The 23,459-nt window shown below is 40.8% G+C and overlaps 1 long non-coding RNA gene across 1 annotated transcript in view; it reads right to left on the bottom strand.

Moving 5' to 3' along the window:
* Positions 1 to 1,120: 1,120 nt before the first annotated feature.
* Positions 1,121 to 23,459, bottom strand: part of LOC129053118 (uncharacterized) — a 42,106-nt gene continuing 19,767 nt past the window's right edge. Inside the window, exon 3 of the long non-coding RNA XR_008518230.1 lies at positions 1,121 to 1,371. This is a non-coding gene — a long non-coding RNA (uncharacterized LOC129053118). The remainder of the gene's footprint in view (positions 1,372 to 23,459) is intronic.

Raw genomic sequence — 23,459 nt, 5'->3', positions numbered from 1 at the left:
TGATGTGACTCTTCTGTCTTGTCTCTGTCCAAAGGTGACATTGTTACAAACACCTGGATGCACAATGATATTTCTTATATCTCGATTCAGCCAGGGGAGATATTATGACTCTCATAACCAGTCTTATAGTCACTGGTAAAGTCCTACATCTCCCATCTGTAAGAATTCACAGGAAGTATGCTACTCAGGTATAATTTATAAAGCCTGAATGGTACAAGGATTGTCTTAACAGGCAACAGAAACCAGGTGCTATTGTGACTATTGGATGTACACCCAGCTGACATGATTTTCATGCTCACACGTAAATGGAGGTTATGAATGAATTACTAAATCTCACATACATAAGCAGCAGAAACTTGAAATTATTACTCATATATATATGAATCTATCCATAGGTGGTTTGCTGATGTTTGAACTATGATTCAGCAGACTTATGGTGCTTTGACTCTCTTACTGGAACACAATCTTCAAGGGGAATTGGAGCTCCTATACAAGAATCTTGCCCATTGATAAGACTGTTATTCCTGTACTTTGACCCAACTAATAGAAGGTGTTGACTCTCACACTTGAAGACAGGAATTATGTGAGATTGTGAAACTTATTTCTGAACATGTTCAAGTGTGTTATTGAGAAATATGACTTTCCCAGCATCTGAGTGTTTTGAGTCTCCTTTCTAGGAGCAGTACACTGTTGAAATTGTGCCATATGTGAACCACTTACCTAAGCAATATATAACAACTTCGTCTGCAATGGGACGAAGGGAAGTTTTACATGTCACTGGGACCAGCACCCAACTGATGTAAAATTTTGTCCAGAACCCTGTTTACAAAGAGCGTTGTGGCTTTTATCCAAGTCCATCACATAAGTGATGTGACTTCCTTCTACTGCCTTGGCCCTTCATTTATGGTGCACTGTGACACATAACTGGGCACCACAACCAGCTGATATGACTCTTTTTTTGTGGGTTGTTCTGCAAATAGGAAGCTTTGTAACATGTCACTTGTCTCAGCATATAGGTGTTTATTCTTCTGTCTTGTCTGGGCACTGACCACCAGAGATATTGTGACATATTGCTGAACCCAGTACCATGGTGACCAAGAGGTCACTCTCCTGCCTTGGTCCTGTATATAGGAGCCATTGTAACATATACCCAAGCCAGTTACCTAGGAGAAATTTGTATCCCCATCTGCCTAATCCCTGTCTACAAGTGGGATTTAGATATATCACTGAAACCAGCAGCCAGGTGATGTAACTCTTCTTCCAGAGTCCTGCCCACAAGAAGGTTTGCGACATTTCACTGAACCAGCACCCGCTCAGGTGATGTGGCTTTCCTTTCTTCTCCCAGCCCACAGATGATATTGTGCCATATACCTGAAACAAGATAAAAAGCCTGATAATGACTCTTGTACCTGGCACCAGGACAGGAGCAGGATGGTGACTCTCATTTCTGAACATTTGTTTTACAATATCACACATATTCTGTTTTCAAATATTCAAAATAACACCTGTTTCCATGGGAAATAACACCTGTTTCCCACAGGTGTTTTTTGACACTTACCTTTGCCCATCTCCTGAGTGATTTAGTAATCCTGCCTAATTAAAGCATGCAGATGACATTTTGACATATATCTGGGCCAAAAACCTTGGTGATTTGACTGTCTTGTCTTAAAATGGATCAGAACATATCTCTGGACCCATCATCTAGGTTAGGTGACTCTCCTATCCTACATGAATCCTGTTTCCAGTGAAAAGTGTAGCATTTCTAAGCACTGCATCCAAATTACATGACTCTTTTGCCTAGACCCTTTCAACAGGAGGCATTGTGACATATCTCTGGTCCAATCATTTAGGTGATATGACTCTCTTCTCCTGCCTGTATGCTCTCTGCAAGGTGCATTATTCCATAGAGCTGGGCCTAGTACCTAGTTTGTGCTTTAATTTTAGGGCCATGCCTACAGCAAGAATATTGGAATATTTCTGTCTTAGGATTTCAGTGATATATTCATTCTGCCTGTTTATTAACCACAGAGGGGATGGTGACATATACCTAAGCATGACTAACAGGAATGATAATGAGTCTCACATGTGGAATCAGCCAGTAGAAGAAATTTTGACTTTTATAACTAGGGTTAGGGACATGAGTGTTGTCCAGGGTCTCCTACTGTTAAAAATGTCACAGAAGATTACAACACTTACACATATTTGTGTTGTATAGAGAGTATCATAACAGGATATAGCACGTAGAAAATTGAGAGTTTCATATGCACACTCTGCTGACAGTAAGAATTTTGCCATCATAGATGGTTAAAGGTAACTCTCCTAAGTGAAAACAGAATATGTGTGATATTGTAAAACTAATGCCTAGAATTTTATTCCGTCATTACTATGATATAAATCTTTGCCAAGCACCTGTGTGATTTTACTATTTAGACTAGTTTCAGCCTATATATGGAATTTTGATATCTACCTGGGCCAACCTTGAAGTGATGTGACTTTTGTGCCTGGGGCCGGTTCTTAATATGAATTATGACATCACTGGGTCCAGCACCCAAGTGACTTTACATTCTTGCCTGCACCATGCCCACAGACATTATTGTGACATATCACTGGGTCCATCATTTAGAAAATGTAACTCTCCTTTCTGAAATGAGCCCTGTACAGAGGGCAGAATAGTGACATGTTCCTAGAGCAGACACACAAGTGGGGATACTCTTTTGCCAAGGCCATGCTCAAAAGATGGCATTTTGACGTATCACAGGGCCTATCATGTAGGTGATATGGCTCTTCTGCTTGCGACTTGCCCCCTGAATAGTGATATAGTGCTAGGCCAGGCAAAAAGGTGATGGTACTCTTTTGCCCAGGCCATGTTTAAGGAAGTCTTTCTGACATATCACTGGGCCTATCAGCTAGGTGATTTGACTTACAGCTTGGCCCTGTGCACATGGAGCATTGTGATGTAAGGGTGGAACCTGACCTAGGTGCTGTAACTATCTTGCCTGGGCCCTTTTCTAAGGGGGATTGGTGAATATCTTAGGACCCAGGACCAGGTGATGTGGCTTTTGAGCCTAGTTTCTGCCCACATATTAAATTGTGACATATACCTAAAGGAGCACGTAAGTGATATATTTCTATTTTTATACCTCAGCCCAGTCTACTGGTGATATTGGGCCATATCACTTAGCCTATGACTTAAGTAATGTGACTCTACTTCTGTTTGGGCCTTTACAATGAAAAGATTGTGACATATTGATGAACTCAGCACTTAGGTAATGTAACTCTCATCTTGTTATTGCACAACGTCCATGTACAAGACTTTTGGCATATTTCAGGGCCCAGTACCCAGGTGATGTCACTATTCTGCCTAGGTCATGCCTAAACAGGAAATTATTGAATATTGCTTGGCCCAGAAACCTATGAATGTGACTGTTCTGCCTGTGGCAGAACCAAAGAAGATATTTTAAAATATCCTTGATCCATTCTGTATGTGTTTTGGCTCTCGTAACTTGGCTGGGTTTCTTACGTGTGTGGTTGTATCATATTCCTGGCTCAATCCCTCAGTTAAAGTGACCCTCTTTCCTAGGCGCTGCCTAGAGAGGGCATTGTGATATACTGAATGGCAAAGCACTTAAGTGATGTAAACCTGCTGCCTAGTTTTTGCCCACAAATGGGATTATGACAAATACCTTTCTTCAGTTCAAATTCATGATGATCAACCTTATATTGGGATTGAGCCAAGAGGAGATATTTTGCCTCTCACCACTAGGTTTAGGTCCATAAGTAAGGTCCTTTATTGCATATATGTACAAACTTTACAAAAGATTAAAACACTAACTTACATAAACATATTCTCAAGTGGCACAGAGAGTTTTATAACAGCATCCATCAAAAAGTTAAAATTGTGACTCTCCACTACACACACATGTGAAAGTAAAAGTTGTTACCATCCTATATTTACAAAGCCCATTGTTGAGGTCCTGAGTCTAATAAGTGAATACAGCACAAACTTGGAGTTGTGACTTTCATAAGTGAATTTGGGCAAAGGTGGCGTGTGACCCATTTCTGGACCCAGCTGACAGGAATAATAGTTCTCTAACCTCTGAAGCCAGCACATAAGAGAGATGTAGACTGTCAAACCTGAGTTTAGAGCAGTATATAAGATTGTAAGCCCATAATATCATGTAGGCCTCAGAAAGATTTGCAATTCTCATTAATGTTTTCTAAATTTCTCAGATGTTGTAGAGAGTGCCATATAATGGTCAGCACACACCTGAGATTGTGACTGTCATATACACAACTAGCTAACAGTTAATGGTGTCACCATTAACTATGAGAAGAGTGTGTCAAATCTCTTGGTCTACTGCACCAGTGTTGAGACTATTTGGTTTAAATTTCTTTCCATAAAGGCATTGTTACATATCACTTTGTCAGAATTATGATATTGTGGCTCTTCTGCCAATGACCTTTAAACAGGGGATATTTTCACATATCTCTGGGCCTATTGGCACTCTTGCCAGTGCCCTATCCAAAGGGGACAATGTGACATATCACTAGATATAGCATCAAAATAATGTAACTCTCCTCTCCTGCCTGGATCCTGCTCATTGAAGAATTTGTGACATACCAATGAGTGCAAAACCTAGGTGACATTACTCTCCCCTTTGTCTTAGACTCTGACAAGAGAAATAATTATTAGATACTGCTGAGTCTAGCTCCAAGATGGTGTGATTCCCTTCTTTTTCTTCAAACCTGTCTACACGGGGCATGGTGACATATTACTTGAGTCTGTACTCCACTGATGTGGCTCTTTTGCCTGCTTTCAGCCCATGTGTTAGCTTGTGTAACTAGGGAAACACCTGGACGATATGACTCTCCTTTTCTGCCTGGGCCCGGCCTACTGGGGACACTGGTATATATCTCCGTGCCCATGACCTAAGCAAAGTGGACTCTAATTTTCTGCCTAATCTTTACAACTGGGGGATTGTGACATATAGCTGAGCTCAGCACTCAGGTTATTTGACTCTCCTTTTTTCTTGAACCATGTCCACAGACAGAAATTTTGACTCATTGCAGGGCCTAGGACCCAGATAATGTGACAGTTTTTCATGGGTCCTGAAAAGAATTATACCATATTGCAGGACTCAGCACCCTAATAATGTGACTCTCATGCCTGTGCCACAGCCACACAAGGTATTTTGACATATCCTGAGCCCATTAGTTAGGTCTTTTGCCTCTCATAATTTGGCTGTTTTTTTTTTTTCCACATGTTGGTTGGTGTCAAATCGCTGAGTCCAGCAGTCAGTTTTTGTGACTCTAATTCCTATACCCAGCCTAGAGAAGACATTGTGACATATTGCCTGGCACAGCATCTAAGAGATGTTACCCTCCTACCTAGTTTTTTGCCCACATATGGAATTATGATATATATTTGCTTCAGTTCAAAGGCATGATGATCAAACTTATATTGGGATTCAGCCAATAGGAGATATTTTGTCTCTCATCATTAGGCTTAGGGCAATAGGTAAGGTTCCTTGGTTGCATATTCGTACAAAGCGCACACAAGATTATAAAATTAACTTATATTGTATGAGCTCTTTTGTGGAAGAGAGTTTCAAAACAGGGGCCAGCAAATAGTTCAGATTGGGAGTCTCAATTATGTACTCAGATAAAATTAAAAGTTTTCACCATCCACCATTTACAAAGCCCACTGTTGTGGTCCCGAGTCTAAGAAGAGAATACAGTACAAAGTTGGAATTATGAGCTTCATATGTGAATCTGGCCACAGGTGAGATGGTGGCTCATTTCTTGATCCAGAGGACATTGAGAAATATCATGTGACTTAACTTCCTCGTAATATGACTCCTCTCTCCTGCCTGGGTCTTCGTCACCAAAGAAATTGTGATATACCACTATTTGCAAAACTTAGGTCATATGCTGCTCCTTCATATTCTAGACTCTGCCCAGAGAGGGGGTTATTACATATTGCAGAGCTCAGCACCTAAGTAAAGTGACTCATGGCTCTCCCCGTGCTTTTTTATTTTTATTTTTGAGACAGAGTCTTGCACTGTGGCCTGGGCTGGAGTACAGTGGCGCAATAACGATGTACTGCAACCCCCACCTTTCAGGTTCAAGCAATTCTCCTTCCCCAGCCTCCCAAGTATCTGGGATTACAGGAGCTCCCCACCATGATTGGCTAAATTTTTGGTATTTTTAATAGAGATGTGGTTTCACTGTGTTGGGCAGGATGGTCTCAAACTCTTATGTGATCCACCCTCTAGGCCTCCCAAAGTGCTGGGATTACAGACATGAGCCACCGCACCTGGCAAACACTTTTCTTATTCTTCTATCCTGTCTTTAGTGGGCTTGGCAACATATTATTTGAGGTTGTACCCAGATTATGTGACACTTCTGGCTAGGCCCAGCTTACAAATGAGAAAATACTATATCACTGGCTCAGCAGCCAGGTGTAACACGCTCCTGCTTTGTCCTTGCTAACAGTTGAAATAATAAAATATGCCTGGGTTAAGCAAATATGCACAATAAAAAGTATTATACCTGGACCCAGCCAGTAGAGATATTTTGACTCTCAAAGCCACTCTCACAGCCATGGGTAAAGTTCTTGGTTTTAAATTTGTATAAAGTTCTCAAAAGATTATAACACTTAGGTGTAACATATAAAGGATTAATGGTACAAAGAGCATCATAACAGAGACCAGCAACTAGCTGGTCTTGTATGCACCAGCTAGCTAACAGGATTGTCATTCTCACACAGAAATAGGGCCTAGGAATGAGGTACTAAATCTCACACACAAAAAAAGCAGTTGAAGGTTGAAATAATTACTCTTATACGTGGATCTGATTCGCAGGTGGTTTGGTAACACTTGAACCATAATTCAGCACACCTGTGGTGCTGTGACTCCTCAAATGAAACACAATCTTCAAGTGGAATTTGAACTCTTATACCTGGATGTTGCCTATAGTTGAGATTGTGGGTCCTCTACTTTACCCCAACTTAGAAAGTGTTGACTCACATACACAAAACCAGGACTTGTGTGGGATTGGTGACTTATATCTGAACTTTTCTGAGAGTGTGATTGGGACAGGTAATTTTGATCAGCACAAGAATAATTTGACTCTCTTTTCTAGGTCCATACCACAGATACAATTGTGCCATATATGGAAGAAACACCTAAAGAGTATATAACGCTTTTTGTGGCTCTGCCCATAAAGGACACGTTTATATATCACTTGGATCATCACCCTGGTGATGTGAATTATTTGCTTGAAATCTACTAACAAAGAGGAGTGTGTCTTATTTCTAGGCCCATCACGTAAGTGATTTGAATTTCTTCTATTGCTTCCACCCTGCATTTACAGTGCATTGTGACACATAACTGTGCACTGCACCCAGGTGATGTAATCCTCTTTTTTTGTGTTCTGCCAATAGGAAGCCATGTAATATATCACCTGGCTCAGCAGCTAGATGATGTTTCTTTGCTTTTCTTGGGCCCTGACCACAGGGAAATTGTGACATATTGCTGGGCCCAGTACCAAAGTGAGGTCACTCTCCAGCCTTGGTACTGCACATGAGTATCGTGACATATATCTAGGCCAATTGCCTAGGTGAAGTGAGTCTTTTCTCTTGCCAAATTCCTGTTGACAGAAGGGATTTTGATATATCACTGAAAGCATAATCCAGGTGATGTGGCTCTTCTGCCAGGATCCTGCCCTGGATGGATTGTGATATCTCAGTGGACCTGCACCCATGTTGGTGATGTGACTTTCTTGCCTTCTTTCTGGCCACAGGTGATATTGTGCCATATACTTGTGATTATAACAAAAGCCTAATAACAACTCATATGTCTCAAACCAGAAATGTGCCGGATGGTGATTCTTATTTTTAAATCTTTCCACAAGTGTAATTGTGACATGTACCCTTGCCCAACTCCTAAGTGTTTTAATGTATCTGCCAAATTATAGCCCAGAAATGAAATTTGACATGTACCTGGGACAAGCACTATGGTGATTTGACTGTGCTATCTTAATAATGTCCTCCAGGGGGACCCATATGGACCCATAATGTAGGTTATATGACTCTTTTCTTCTGCCTGTATCCTGTTTCCTTTGGTAATTTTAGCATTTGTAAACACGGCATCCAAATGATTTGACTGTATTGCCTGGGCCCTGTCAATAGCAGGCATTGTGATCTATTTTTGGGCACATCATTTAGATGGTATGATTCTCCCCTTCTGCCTAGACATTACCCACAAGGGACATTATAGCACAGAGCTAAATCTACCACACAAGTTATGTGAAATTTCTGACAGGACCCTGCCAACAAAGATAACATTTGAAAATTTTTGGCCCAGCATTTAGATTATGTGGCTATTCTGCCTGCTTTATGACCACAGAGGGAATTTTAGCATACAACTAGGCATGGCCTACAGGCATGATAATGACGCTTACATGTGGACTCAGTCTATGGAAGATATTTTGACTCTTATAACTAGGTTTAGAAACATGCCTGATGTCCTGGATTACTTTCTTGTTCAAAGGTCACAAAAGATTACAACACTCACACATATTTTACAGTCTTTGGATTATACAGTCTTTGGATTATACAGTCTTTGGACTGTCTTTGGATTATACAGTCAATGCAGGGCCCAGCACACAGGTAAAACTGAGAGTTTTGTCTGCCCACCCAGCTCGCAGTAAGCACTGTCATCATCTTACATGGATGAAGCCAACTTTCACACATGAAAACAGGACATATGTGGTATCATAAATCTCATCTGTGGAATTTTTTGTTGGCATGATTGTAATATAAATCTTTGCAAAGTACCTGTGCAATTTGACCCTCCAGATTTGTTTCAGCCCATGTATGGGATTGTAATATCTACCTAGGCCAACCTCGAGGTGATGTGTCTCTCTTGCCTGGGCTCTTCTGTCAGTAAATATTGTGACATAACTCTGAATCTAGCATCCAGGTGATGTTACATTCTTGCCTGCCCCATGTCCCAAAGAATTATTGTGATATATTTCTGTACCCATGTCATAGGTGATATAACTCTCCTTTATGAAGTGGGTCCTGCACAAAGAAAGAATAGTAACATATTGCAAGGTCAGGCACATAGGTGAGGGTATACTTTTGACAGAGCCATGCCCAGAAGAGAGAACATTGTGACATATACCAGGGTTTATCACCTAGGTTACGTGGCTCTCCCACTTGGGCCCTGCCAACCTGGAGACTGACATATTTCAAGTACAGGCACAAAGGTGATGGTACTCTTTTGCCAGGTCTCTGCTTCAGAGAAGACATTGTGAAATATCTCTGTACCTATCACTTAGGTGAAGTAACTTCCTCTTTGGGTCCTACCCACATGAAGCATTGTGGCATAAGCAGAAAACCTGCACCAAGGTGATGTAACTATCTTGCCTGGGTGTTGTCCTATGAGAGCCTTAGGACACATCTCTGGATGCAACACCCAAGTGATGTGGCTCTTCTGTCTGGCCTCTGCCCACAAGTTGCACTGTGAAATATTTATAAGGAAGTACCTAGACAATATGACCCTTCTCATCTTCCAGAGTGCTGCCTACTGGGGACATTGGGACATATCTCTGTACCCATGACCTAAGTGATATGACTCTCTATTTCTGCCTCACTCTTCACAATAGGAAGATTTTGACACATTGCTGAGCTCAGCACTCAGGATGTGTGACTCTCCTGTTTTTCCCAAGCCATGCCCACAAAAAAAATTGTTTGACTTATTGCAGGGCCCAGCACCCAGATGATGTTCTCTTCTGCCTGGATTCCACATAAAGAGGAAATTATGATATATTGCATATTGCTAAGCCCAGAACCATTACTGTGTGACTCTCCAGCTTGTGCTGCCACCACAGAAGGTGTTTTCACATATCCTGTGCCCATTATGTAGGTGTTTTGGCTCTCATAACTTGGCTGGGTTTCTTCCACATGTGGTTTTGTGACATAATGCTGAATCTAGCACCCAACTAAGGTGACCCAGTTTCCTATAATATGCCTAGAGAAGGCATTGTGACATATTGCTTAACAAACATCAAAGTTATGTTAACTTTTTGCCTAGTTTTTTTGCCCACAAATTAGATTATGACATTTTGCTTCAGCTCAAAGGAATGGTGATTAAGCTTACATTCAGATTCAGCAAATAGGAGATATTTTGCCTCTCACCACTTGGTTTAGGTCAATAGGTAAGGTCCTTCATTGCATATTTTTACAAAGCTTACAGAAATTTACAACAATAACTTACCATAAAAACTTCTCAGAGGATACAGAGAGTTTCATAACTGGGCTCAGCAAAAAGTTATGATTGTGACTACATACTCAGGTAAAAGTAAAAGATGTTACCATCCTACATTTACAAAGCCCATTGTTGAGTTCCTGAGTCTAACAAGTGAGTAAAGCACCAAGTTGGAATTGTGACTTTCATAAGTGAATCTGGTCACAGCTGGGATGGTGACTCATTCCTGGACCCAGCTCACAGGCATAATAATGGTCTCCTCCCTAAAACCAGCCTATAGGAAAGATATTGATGATCATACTTGGGTTTAGGGTAATGTGTAAGATTATCAGTCCATATAAGCATGTATGCCTTAGAGAGGTTTGCAATTCTCATGCAGGATGTATAAAGTTATCAGATGTTGTAGAGAGTGTCATGCAACTGCCAATGCACATGTGAGGTTGGGCTGTCATATACACAACTAGCTAACAGTTAATGGTGTCACTCTTAATAATGAGGAGATTGTGTCATATCCCTTGGTCTAGTACCATGGTGTTGCGTCTTTTTGTTTAATTTTTTTTTTCCATAAGGGCATTGTTGCATATCACTGGGTAAGAACCATGACAATATGACTCTTCTGCCTGGGCACTGCAAACAGGGGATATTTTCACATATCTCCAGATCTATTGGCTAGATGATATGTCTCTCTTGCAGTGCCCTACCCACAGAGGAAACTGATATATAGCTAGATATAGCATCTAGGTAATGTGACCCTCCGCTCCTGCCTTGATTCCAAACACTGAAGAAATGGTGACAAATCACTGAGTGCCAAACCTGGGATATGGCTCTCCTTTTTTTTCTGGAAGCTGTCAAGTGGAGGGGGGTAGTTATTACATATTACTGAGCCCAGTACCTAGATGGTGTGATTCTCCTCTTTTTTTCTTCAAAACTGTCTACATTGAGCATTGTGACATATTACTTGAGGCTGTAGCCAGGTGATGTGGCTCTTTGGCCTGGTTTCTGTTCACATGTTAGATTGTGACATGAAACTGGGGAAGCTCATAGATGATATGTCTCTCTTTGTGGCCTGCACTCTGCCTACTGGGGACACTAGAGTGTATCTCTGAGTCCATGACCAAAGTGAAGTTACTCTCTTCTTCTGCCTGGTCTTTAAAATGAGGGGATTGTGACATATTGCTGATCACAGAACTTACATTATTCAACTTTCCTTTTTTTTCTTGAACCATGCCCACAAACAAAAATGTTGACATATTGTAGGGCCCAGTACCAAGTTAATGTTACTTTTTTGCCTGGGTCCTGCATGTGGAGAGAATTATGGCATATTACTGGTATTTTTACATATCCCAGGCCCATTCTGTAGGTGTTTTGGCTCTCATCCCTTATCTGTTTTTTCCACAGGTAGGATTGTGTCATACTGCTTAATCCAGCACACAGAAAATGTTATTCTAATTTGTATACCCTGTCTAGAGAGGGCACTGTGACATGTTGCTTGACACAGCATCTAAGTGATGTTTCCCTCCTGCCTAGTTTTTTTGCCCACAAATTGTACTACGACATAAACCTTACTAAAATACACAGGTAGGAAGGTCTAACTTATATTGGGATTCAGTCAACAGGAGATATTTTTCCTTTCATCACTAGGCTTAGTGCATCAGGTGAGGTCCTGGGTTGCGTGTTTGTACTGATCTCACAGAATTTTACAACACTAACTTATAATGTATAAATGTTGTGACCATTCTACATGTTCAAAGCCCACTGTTAAGGTCCTGAGTCACTCAAGTGAATTGAGTACAAATTTGCAATTGTGACCTTCATATGTGGATGTAGGCCTCAGAGTGATTTGCAACTCTCATGCTTGCTGTATGAAGCCTTTGAATGTTATAGAGTGTCATACAATGACCCAGGAAACACATGAGATTGTGGCTCTCATATACACACCAAAGTCACAGTTAATGGTGTTGCCCTCAATGAAAAGAAATTTGGCATATTACTAGGCCTTGTACCCAGGTATTGAGACGTTTTGGCTTAAATTTTTTCCTATGGGTGGATTGTGACTTATTGCTGGGTTAGAATTTTAACAATATGACTGTTCTGCCTTGATCCTGCAAACAGGGATATTATCACATATCTCTGTACCTATATAGTAGGTGCTTTGTCTCTTCTCACTCTTCCCTACCCCCTGAGTACGCTGTGAAATATCATGTGACTTAACATCTAGGTAATGTGACTCCTATCCTGCCAGTTTCCTGCTCACCAAAAATGTTGTGACATAGCGCTAATTGCAAAACCTAGGTGATGTGACTCTCCTTCGTATTCTAGATTTTGCCAATAGAGTGGATTATTACATATTGCAGAGCCCAGTGCATAGGTGGAGGTACTCTCTGCTTTTTCTTCCTCCCTGTCTATAGTAGGCTTGGTGACATACTATTTGAGGCCATACCCAGGTGATGTGACTTTTCTAACTGAGTCCAGCCTACAAATGAGATTATACTGTATTACTGACTCAGCACCCAGGTGATGTGATTCTGCTGCCTGGTCCCTGCTCACATGTAAAATTGTCACATACACCTGGGTTAAACACACAGGTACAATAATAACTGTGATACCTGGACTCAGCTAGTAGAGATATTTTGACTCTCACCACCAGTCTCATGGCCATGGGTAAAGTCCAGGATTTTTCACTTGTATAAAATTCATGAAGGATTATAACACTTATATATATCAAATACAGCTTTAAAGGTACAGATTTTTATAACAGAGACCAGTAATCAGATGAGAACATGACTTTTGTGTGCACACCTAGCTAAACAATTATCATTCTCAAACAATAACAGGAACAAGGAATGAGGTACAAAATCTTACACATAAAAAGCAGTTGAAGGTTGAAATATTCTCATATATGGATCTGATTCACAGGTGGTTTGTTAACATTTACCATGATTAAGCATGTCTGTGATTCTGTGACTCCCCTACAGGAACACAATCCTTAAGTGGGATTGGGGATTTTATACACGGATTTTGCCCATTGTTGAGATAGTGACTCCTCTACTTTTACCCAACTTATAGAACCAGCAGACTTACATACACAATACCAGGACTTGTTTTAGATGTGAAACTGTTTTCTGAAACTTTGTGAGAGTGTGATTTGGACACATAACTTTTTCCAGCATACAAATAAATTTGACTCGATTTTTTTTGGCTTAGACCACAGATGAAATTGTTCCATATATGGAACAAGCATCTAAGAAATATATAACACCTTCCATGGGTCTGCTTAAAAATAGCACTTTTTTATATCACTGGGACAATCACCTAGGTGATCTGAATTATCTGCCCAAAACCTTCCTACAAAGAGAATTGTGTCTTATATCTAGGTTCCCCATGAAAGTGATGCCATGCCTTTCCACTGGCTTGGCCCTGCACTTAGAGTACACTGTGACACATAACTGAGTACTGCACCCAGGCGACGTGATTTTTATTTTTGGGTTGTGCCAAGAGGAAGAACTGTAACCTATAACTTGACTGAGCAAGTGCAGGATATTTCTTCACTTTTGCCTGGGCCCTGACCCCAAGAAGATTGTGACATATTGCTCTGTCCAGCACCAATGTGAGGTCACTCTCCAGCACTGGTACTGCACATAAGGGCCATTTTGACATATATCTAGGCAAATTGCCTAGGGGAAGTGAGTCTCCTCTCTTGCCAAACTCATGCCCACAGTAGGGGTTTTGATATATCACTGAAACCAGCATCCAGCTGATGTAACTCTTCTGCCAGGTTCCTTTTCACAGGGTGGATTTTGACATTTCATGGGACCCACACCTACATAGGTGATATAAATTCTTGCCTTCTCTTTGGCCACAGGTGATTCCATATACTTGAGACCATAACAAAAGCCTAATAACAGCTCATATGCTAGGATCCAGGACATGTGCAAGATGGTCATTCTTAATCTTAAAACTTTCCACAAGTGTAAATGTGACATACACCTTTGTCCAACTCCTAGGTGATTTAATAATTCTTCCTAGGTATATCCCACAAATGAGATTTTGACAAATACCTGGGTCAGGTACCTTAGGTATTTGATTGTGATATCTTACTAATGTCTTCAGGGGGTTTGTAACATATTTCTGTACCCATCATCTAGGTTACCTGACTCTCTTCTTCTGTCTGTACACTGTTTCCTTTGGTAATTTTAGCGTTTCTAAGCACTGAATCCAAATGATATAAATCTCTTGCCTAGGACCTCTCAACAGGAGGCACTGTGACAAAATTTTTGGCCATTATTTAGGTGATATGACTCTCTTCTCTGACCTGAACACTGCCCAAAAATGACATTGGGCCAAAGAGCTGAACCTAGCACACAAGTTATGTGACATTTCTGACAGGATCCTGACTACAAAAAAAATATTGGAATATTTCTGGCCCAGTATTTAGGTGATGTGGCTGTTCTGGCTTTTTCATAACCACAGAGAGAATTGTAACATATACCTAGGCATGAATTACAGTCATGACAATGACTCTTATATGTGGACTCAGCTAATATAGACTATTTTGACTCGTAACTATGTTTGGGGTCATGCCTGATGTTCTGGATCACTTCTTGTACTAAGGTCACCAAAGATTATAACACACATATTTTTCAAAGTCTTTGGGTTACATAGACAGAGGCAAAGCAGGGCTCAGCACATAGTTGAAATTGTGACTCTTGTATGCACACCCAGCTGACAACAAGAATATCTCACAAGAATGAAGTCAGTTTTGAAAATGAAACAGGATATGTGTGGTATTGTAAATATCAACTTTGAAATTTTCTGACAGTGTCATTTTGATATACATATTTGCCAAGTGCCTGTGTAATTTGACTCTCCAGAATGTCTCCAGCCCATATATGGAATTGTGATATCTACTTAGCCCAACGTCAAGGTGTTGTGACTCTATTGCCTAGGCCTTTCTCTCAGTAAAAATTGTGACATATCATTGGATCTAGCACCCAGGTGATGTTACATTCTTGCCTCTGACATGCACACAAAAATTATAGTCACATGTTTTTGTGTTCACTTCATAGGTAATGTAAGTCTCCTCTCTGGAATGGTCCCTGAACAAAATAAGGATAGTGATATATTGCAGGCCAGGCACAGAGCTGAAGGTACCTTTTTACCAGGTCTATCCTTCATAGAGAACATTGTGACTTGTCTCTGGGCCTATAACTTAGGTGAAGTGACTCCTTTCTTGGATCCTATCCACATGGAGCATTGCAGCATAAGCAGAGAACCTGCACCTAGGTTATATAACTCTCTTGCCTGAGTGCTGTTCTAAGAGAGCTTGTGACATACCTCAGGACCCAGCACCCAAGTGATGTGTCTCTTCTGCCTGGTCTCTGCCCACATGGTACATGGCATGTTCCTAGGGAGGCACCTCGGTGATATGACTCTCCTCATCTGCCTGAGCCCTGCATATTGTAGACATTGGGACATACCACAGACCCCATGACCTAAGTGATGTGACACTTTTTCTGCCTTGGTATTCACAATAGTTGTATTTTTGACACATTGCTGAGCCCAGTGCTCAGGATATGTGACTCTACAGTTTTCCCTGAACCATTCTCCCAAAAAAGAAATTTTGACCTATTGCAGGGCCCAGCACCCAGATGATGTTACTCTTCTGCCTGGATTTTGCATAAAGAAGAAATTATGGCATATTGCCATAATTTCTGGGCCCAACACCCTTATGATGTGACTCTCCTGCCCATGCTGGAATGACTGAAGATATTTTGACATATATTGGGTCCATTATGTAGGTGTTTTGGCTCTCACAACCTGGCTGCATTTTTCCACATCTGGAATGGTGTCATATTGCTGAGTGCACCACCCGGTTAATGTGACCCAATTTTCTATTTCCTACATAGACAAGGCATTGTGACATATTGCCTGGCACAGCATCTAAGAGATGTTACCCTCCTGCCTAGTTTTTTGCCCACATATGGGATTATGATATGTATTTGCTTTAATTCAAAGCCATGATGATAAAACTTATATTGGGATTCAGCCAATAGGAGATATTTTGCCTCTCATCATTAGGCTTAGGGCAATAGGTAAGGTCCTTGGTTGCATATTTGTACAAAGCGCACACAAGATTACAAAACTAACTTATATTGTATGAACTCTTTTGTGGAAGAGAGTTTCATAACAGGGGCCAGCAAATAGTTCAGATTGGGGGTATTGATTACACACTCAGGTAAAATTAAAAGTTTTCACCATCCAACATTTACAAAGCCCACTCTTGTGGTCCCAAGTCTAAGAAGAGAATACAGAACAAAGTTGGAATTTTAACTTTTATATGTGAATCTTGCCACAAGTGTGATGATGACTCATTTTTGGATCCATCCAAAGGCATAATAATGGGTCTTCTCCCTTAACGCCATCTATAGGACAGATGTTGACCATCAAACTTGAGTTTAGGGAAATATATGAGATCATGAGTCTATATGAGCATGTAGTCCTCAGAGAGGTTTGCAACTCTCACGTAGGTTTAATAAAGCCCTCGGATGTTGTGGAGAGTGTCATATATTGGCCCAGCACACATGTGAGATTTTGACTCTAATATGCGTGCTCAGCTAAAGTTAAAGGTGTCACCCTCAAAGATTAGGAGATTGTCTCATATCACTGAGCCTGCTACCCAGGTGTTGAAACTTTATGGAAAAAATTCATTTCGTTGAGTGTATTGTTACATATCGCTGGGTGGGAATCATAATAATGTGATTCTTCTGCCTGGCCCCTGTCAACAGGAGGTATTATTATGTATCTCTGAGCCTATTAGCTAAGTGATGTGTCTCTCCTGCCAGTGCCCTGCTAAGAGGGGACACTGTGACATATCTCTTAGCATAGCATCTAGGTAATGTGACTCTCCTCTCCTTCCTGGATCTTGACCACTGAAAAAAATGTGACATACCACTGGATGCATAACCTAGGTGATGTGATTTTTCTCTTTGTCCTGGAATCTGCTAAGAAAGGGAATTATTGCATATTGCTCAGCCCAGCACATAGAGTATGTGACTATGCACTATTTTTTGAACCTGTGTTTAGTGGCCTTATGTGATATTATTTGAGACTGTACCCAGGTAATATGACTCTTCTGACTGATCATGCCTACAAAGGAGATTATCGTTTATCCCTGGCTCAGCAATCAGATGATGTAACTCTTCTGTCTTTTCTTTATGCAAAAGTGAAATTGTGACATATACCTGGATTAACCTTATATACACAATAATAAGTCTTATACCTACACCCCAGTCCAGGAGGATATTTAGACTCTCAACAACTCTTATGGCCATGGTTAATGTACTAGGTCTCCCACATGTAAGAATTCACATAAAAGTATGCTACTCAGGCATATCATATAAAAACTGAGTGGTATAAAGAGTTTCATAACAGGCATCAGCAATCAAGTGCAATTGTGACTCCTGGATGCACACCCAAATTACATGATTATAATTCTCAAACATGAACACAGCTTATGAATGAGGTATTAAATTTTACACACACAACCAGTCGAAGCTTGAAATTGTTACTGTCATGCATGAGTCTGATCTACATTGCTTTGGTGACATTTGAACCATGATTCAATTGACTTGTGGTGCTTTTATACTCCCACTGGAACCCAATCTCAGGTTGGACTGGGGCTCTTTTATGTGCATCTTTCCCATTATTAAGATTGTGACTCCTGTACTTCAACCCAACTCACAGGGGTGTTGACTTTCACACCCAAATCCAGAACTTATATAAGACTGTGAAACTTATTTTTGAACATTTTCAAGTGTGTGATTAAGAAGTGGAACTTTGCCAGGCATTTGAGTGTTTTGACTCTGCTTTTTATGCCCAGAGCACTGTTCAAATTGTAACATACTTGCCCCAAGCAGCTACACAATGTACAACACCTTGTTTGGCAATGCAACATAGGGTGCTTTTATATATCACTGAGACCAGCACCAAGCTGATATAAAATCTTGGCCTAAACCCTGCTGACAAAGTGCATTTTGGCTTTTATCTAGGTCTATCATGTAAGTCATATGACTTTCTTCTACTTCCTTGGTCCTGCAGTTATTGGGTATTTTGACACAATTGGGTACTGAAACCAGGTGATGTGACTCTTTTTTTAGGGGGATAGGGGATATCCTGCAAATACAATGCTTCATAACATATCACTTGGCTCAGAACCTAGATGATATATCTTCTCTCTTGTCTGGGCCATTACCACCAGAGAGATTGTGACATATTGCTGAATATGTGGCTAGGTCCCAAGAAAGAAGTCACTTCACCTAGGTGATAGGTGCAAAGATATGTCACAATGTCCTCTGTGAAGCATAGCCCTGGCAAAAGAGTACCATCACCTGTGTGTCTGGCCTAGAAATATGTCACTCACAAGGGTGGCAGGACACAATCAGGAGAACCACATTACCTAGTTGATAGGCCCAGAGATATGTCACATTGTCCTTTGGGCATGACTCTGGCAAAAGAGTTGCCTCCTGTGTACCTGGTCTTGAAATACATCACTTCTTTCTTTGTGCAGGGCGCAATCCAGAGAAGAGTTATATAACTTATGAGGCGGACACAGATATATGTTACAATAATTTTGATGGGCTTGGTTCAGGCAATAATATTACATAGTCTGGGTGCTAGATCTAGTAATATGTCACAATCCTTACTGAGAGAAGGGCACAGGCAAGAGAGTCACATCAGCTCTAGCATGGCCTTGGTAAATATCACTATCCGATATATGGGCTGGAACATGTCTGCAGAGTCAGTTTGCACAGGTGCTTGGCAAATATTTGTATTACAATTACACTATTAGAAAATTCCAAAGATGAGATTTGCAATACCACACATGTCCTGTTTTCTGTGTGACTGTTGGCTTCATCCATAGGAGATGATGAAATCCCTATAGTGTGCATACAAGACTTTTTATTTCATCTGTGTGCTGAGCTCTGGTTTGACTCTGTGTATATAACCTAAGGACTTCATAAAATATGTTTAAGTGTTGTAATCTTTTGTGATCTTTATACAAGAAGGTATTACACAACATCACACATGTCCCTAAACCTAGTTATGCATCAAAATATTGGCTCAGTCCACATGTGAGAGTCATTATTATGCCTATAAGCTATGCCTATGTATATATTCCAATTCCTTCTGTGGTGATGTAGCAGGCAGAACAGACACATCATGTAAATGTTGAGCCAGAAATATTCCAATATTCTCTTTGTAGGCAGGTTCCTGTAAGAAATGTCACACAACTTGTTTGTTAGGCCCATCTCTGTGGCACAATATCCCTTGTGGGCAATGTCTAGGCAGGAAAGGAGAGTCATATCACCTCAATGATTGGCCCAAAAATATGTCACAATGCTCCAGTTGACTGGGTCCAGGAAAGAGAGTCATATCATTTTGATGCAGTGTTTAGAAATGTTACAATTACCAAAGGAATCAGGGTACAGGCAGGAGAGGAAAGTCATGTAACCTAGATAACTGGTCCAGAAATATGATACAATCCCCTCACTCTTGAATACATGTGAAGACAGAACAGTCAAATCAACTAGGTGATTCACCAGGTATTTATCAAAATCTCATTGTGGGTTATGCCTATGCATAATTATTAAATCATTCAGGAGCTGGGCAAAGTGATATTTCACAATTACACTTGTAGAAAGGTTAAGAATAAGAGTCACAATCCTGCACATGTCCTGGCTCTAGGCATATGAGTTGATATTAGGCTTTTGTTATAGTCTCAGGTACAGGGTGCAATATCACCTGTGAGCAGAGAGAAGGCAAGAAAATCACATCTGGGTGCATATCCAGTGAGATGTCACAATTCACCTTGTGGGGCCGACACTGCCAGAGTAGTCATATCACTTGGATGCTGGTTTCAATGAAATATAAAAATCCCCTCTGTGCACAGGACTTTGGCAAGAGAGGAGACTCACTTCACCTAGGCAATTGGCCTATATATATGTCAAAATGGCCCTTATGTTCAGTACCAAGGCTGGAGAGTGACCTCATCTTGGTGCTGGGCCTAGCAAAATGCAACAATCTCCCTGTGGTCAGGGCCCAGGCAAAAGCAAAGAAACATCACCTAGGTGCTAAGCCAAGTGATATTTCACAATGCTTCCTTTTGGCAGAGCCCCAAAAGAAAAATCATATTACCTTGGTGAAGTACTCAGTTATGTGTCACAATGCACTGTAAGTGCAAGGCCAAGGCAGTAGAAGGGAGTCACATTCCTTACATGATAAATCTAGATATTGCGAGAAAGAGTTTCTGGGTCTCCCCTGTATGAGACAGTCACGGGGAGCCATGGGCGGCCTCTGAGGACAGAAGTCTCCTTATTGCCTTCATGTGTTTATGCCCCAAGAGCTAAACTGCTCAGTGGCATTCCACAGGTTGCTCACGGAGATAACACTCCCATGAAGTAGTGGAGTAAAATCTAATATCTTGGCTCCTCCTGAAACCTACTCCCACCCATTTCAGTCACGATAAGTTAAAGATCTTATGTAATTTAGACACACTGCTCAAGGAAATTCACAGAAACCCCCACTGCTATACATCATATTGAATGACTCACATATTCTCCTTCATCGATTAATCATTTTCCTCATTCCTTCCTATCACTCCCATCTGCCCTAATAACAAAGATATTGTAAACCAATAAATTAGGCGGAGCTGAAGAGCTCTGGGCCTTGAGCAAGCCTCCGATGTTCGGTCCCCTGGACCCACCTTTTAAACACTTATTCTGTCTCTTTTCTAACTCCTTCATCTCCCTTGGATTTGGGGTACCTGCTGAGTGGTGTGGGGCTGGTTTCCTCAACAGATGTAAGACCCAATTCTTTTTGTAAGCATGTTTCAGGCAGATAATTAATATCACCTGGGTGATGGTCCCCATGACATATAAAAGTGCGCTTTGTAGGCAGAGCTATGGAAAGTGCTACATATTGCTTAGGTGTTTGTTCCACATATGGCACAATTTCATCTGTGGTCTGGGCCTATAAAAGAGAGTCAAATTATTCATATGCTGGGTGAAGTTAACTGTCCCAATCACACTCTCAGAAAGTTTCGGAAATAAGTTTCACATCCCACACAAGTCCTGGTTTTCTGTATGTGAGTCAACACTTTCTATGAGCTGGGTGAAAGTAAATAAATCAAAATCTCAAAAATGGGCAAGATCCACATATAAAACACCCAATCCCATTTAAAGTTTGTGTTCCAGTAGGGGAGTCACAGCACCACAGTGTGCTGAATCATGGTTCAAATGTTACCAAACCACCTAAGATTCAGATCCATGTGTGAGAGTAATTGTTTCAGCCTTCAACTGCTTTTTATGTGGGAGATTTTGTACATTATTTCTAGGCCCTCTTCATGTCATAGGATGACAATCATGTCAGCTAGGTGCAAATATGACTGTCACATTCTCACCTAATTGCTGGTCTCTGCTATGACACTCTTAGTACTATTAAGGCTTTATATGATATACCTGACTGTTAAAATCCTTTGTGAAATTTACCCAAGTAATAAACCCAGGATTTTACCCATGGCCATAAGACTTCCTATGAGAGTCAAAATATCTCTAATGACTGAGTCCAGATATGAGAGTTATTATTTTGCATGTGTGCTTAACCCAGATATATGTCAAAATTTCACCTGTGAGAAGGGAAAAGGCAGGAGAGTCACATCACATTGGTGCTGAGCCAGTGATACAGTATAATCTCCTTTGTAAGCTGGGCCTAGTCAGAAGAATCACATTACCTGGGTAGAGTCTTAAGTAATATGTCACCAAGCCCACTGTCATCAGGGAATAAGAAAAACAGGACAGTCACACGACCTAGGTGCTGGTCTCTGCAATATGTAATAACCCCCTCTCTTGGCAGGGTCTAGAATATGAAGGAGAGTCACAACAGTTAGGTTTTGCAGTCAGCGGTATGTCACAATTTTTTGGTGAGCAAGAACCAGGCAGGAGAGAGGAGTCAAATTACCTACATGTTAAGTCAAACGATATTTCACAATGTCCTCTGGGAGCAGAGTACATGCAGGAAAGAAAGACAAATCACCTTGCTAATAGGCCGACAGATACGTGATAAAATCCCATTGTCCAGGCCCAGGCTGAAGAGTCACGTTATTATTATTATAACCCTGCCATATGTCACAATGCACCCATGGGAAAGAATTTAAGCCAAAAATTCTCAACACCTGGATACTTGGCCTAAATCTCCTGGATGAGGCAGCCACATCCACAGAATCCTCATGCATAAACCTTGCCCCCTTACCCTCAAAAATTATCCAACTCTCTGTGCTATTAAAATCAATTGTGGCTGGGCCCAGTGGCTCATGCCTGTAATCCTAGCACTTTGGGAGGCCGAGGCAGTTGGATCATGAGGTCAGGAGATCGAGACCATCCTGGCTAACATGTGAAACCTCATCTTTAGTAAAAAAATACAAAAAAAAACTTAGCTGGGCCTTGTCGCGGATGCCTGTAGTCCCAGCTACTTGGGAGGCTGAGGCAGGAGAGTGGTGTGAGCCGTGAGGTGTAGCTTGCAGTGAGCTGAGATAGCACCATTACACTCCAGCCTAGGAGACAGAGTGAGACTACATCTCAAATAATAATAATAAAAATAATAATTATTAATAATAATAATTAATAAAATAACAAAAATAAATATAAAAATAAATAAAAATAACTAAAAATTCAATCATAACCACCACCCCATCATACTCAACTATTCATGGAACCAACATAATCTCTATTGATACTCATAACAATAAAGCCTCTCAAATGTCAATAATTTACCCTCATGTTTCAGAATATTCCTCAATAGCCATAGCCAGAGTATAACCAAAAAACAACCATCATACCACCCAAATAAATCAAAAAGGCTATTAACCCCATGAAACCTAAACCAAAATTCAACACAATACCACAACCCACAGCACCACTAATAGTTAGCCCTAGGACTCCTTAAATAGAGGAGAGATTCAAAGAAAAACCTGCGAACTCTGTAAACAAGAGAATATTTAGTAAAAATAAAGTATATGCCACTATTCCCACATGGACTATAACCATGACAAATGATATGAAAAACTATCATTGTACTTCAACAGTAAGAACTCAAATGACCGATACCCTCAAAACACATCTGCTAATAAAA

The sequence above is a fragment of the Pongo abelii genome, chromosome Y (genome assembly GCF_028885655.2).
Source record: "Pongo abelii isolate AG06213 chromosome Y, NHGRI_mPonAbe1-v2.0_pri, whole genome shotgun sequence".
NCBI lineage: Eukaryota > Metazoa > Chordata > Mammalia > Primates > Hominidae > Pongo > Pongo abelii.
The sequence above is the reverse complement of the archived record's forward strand: the minus strand, read 5'-3'. Positions and strand labels throughout refer to the sequence as shown.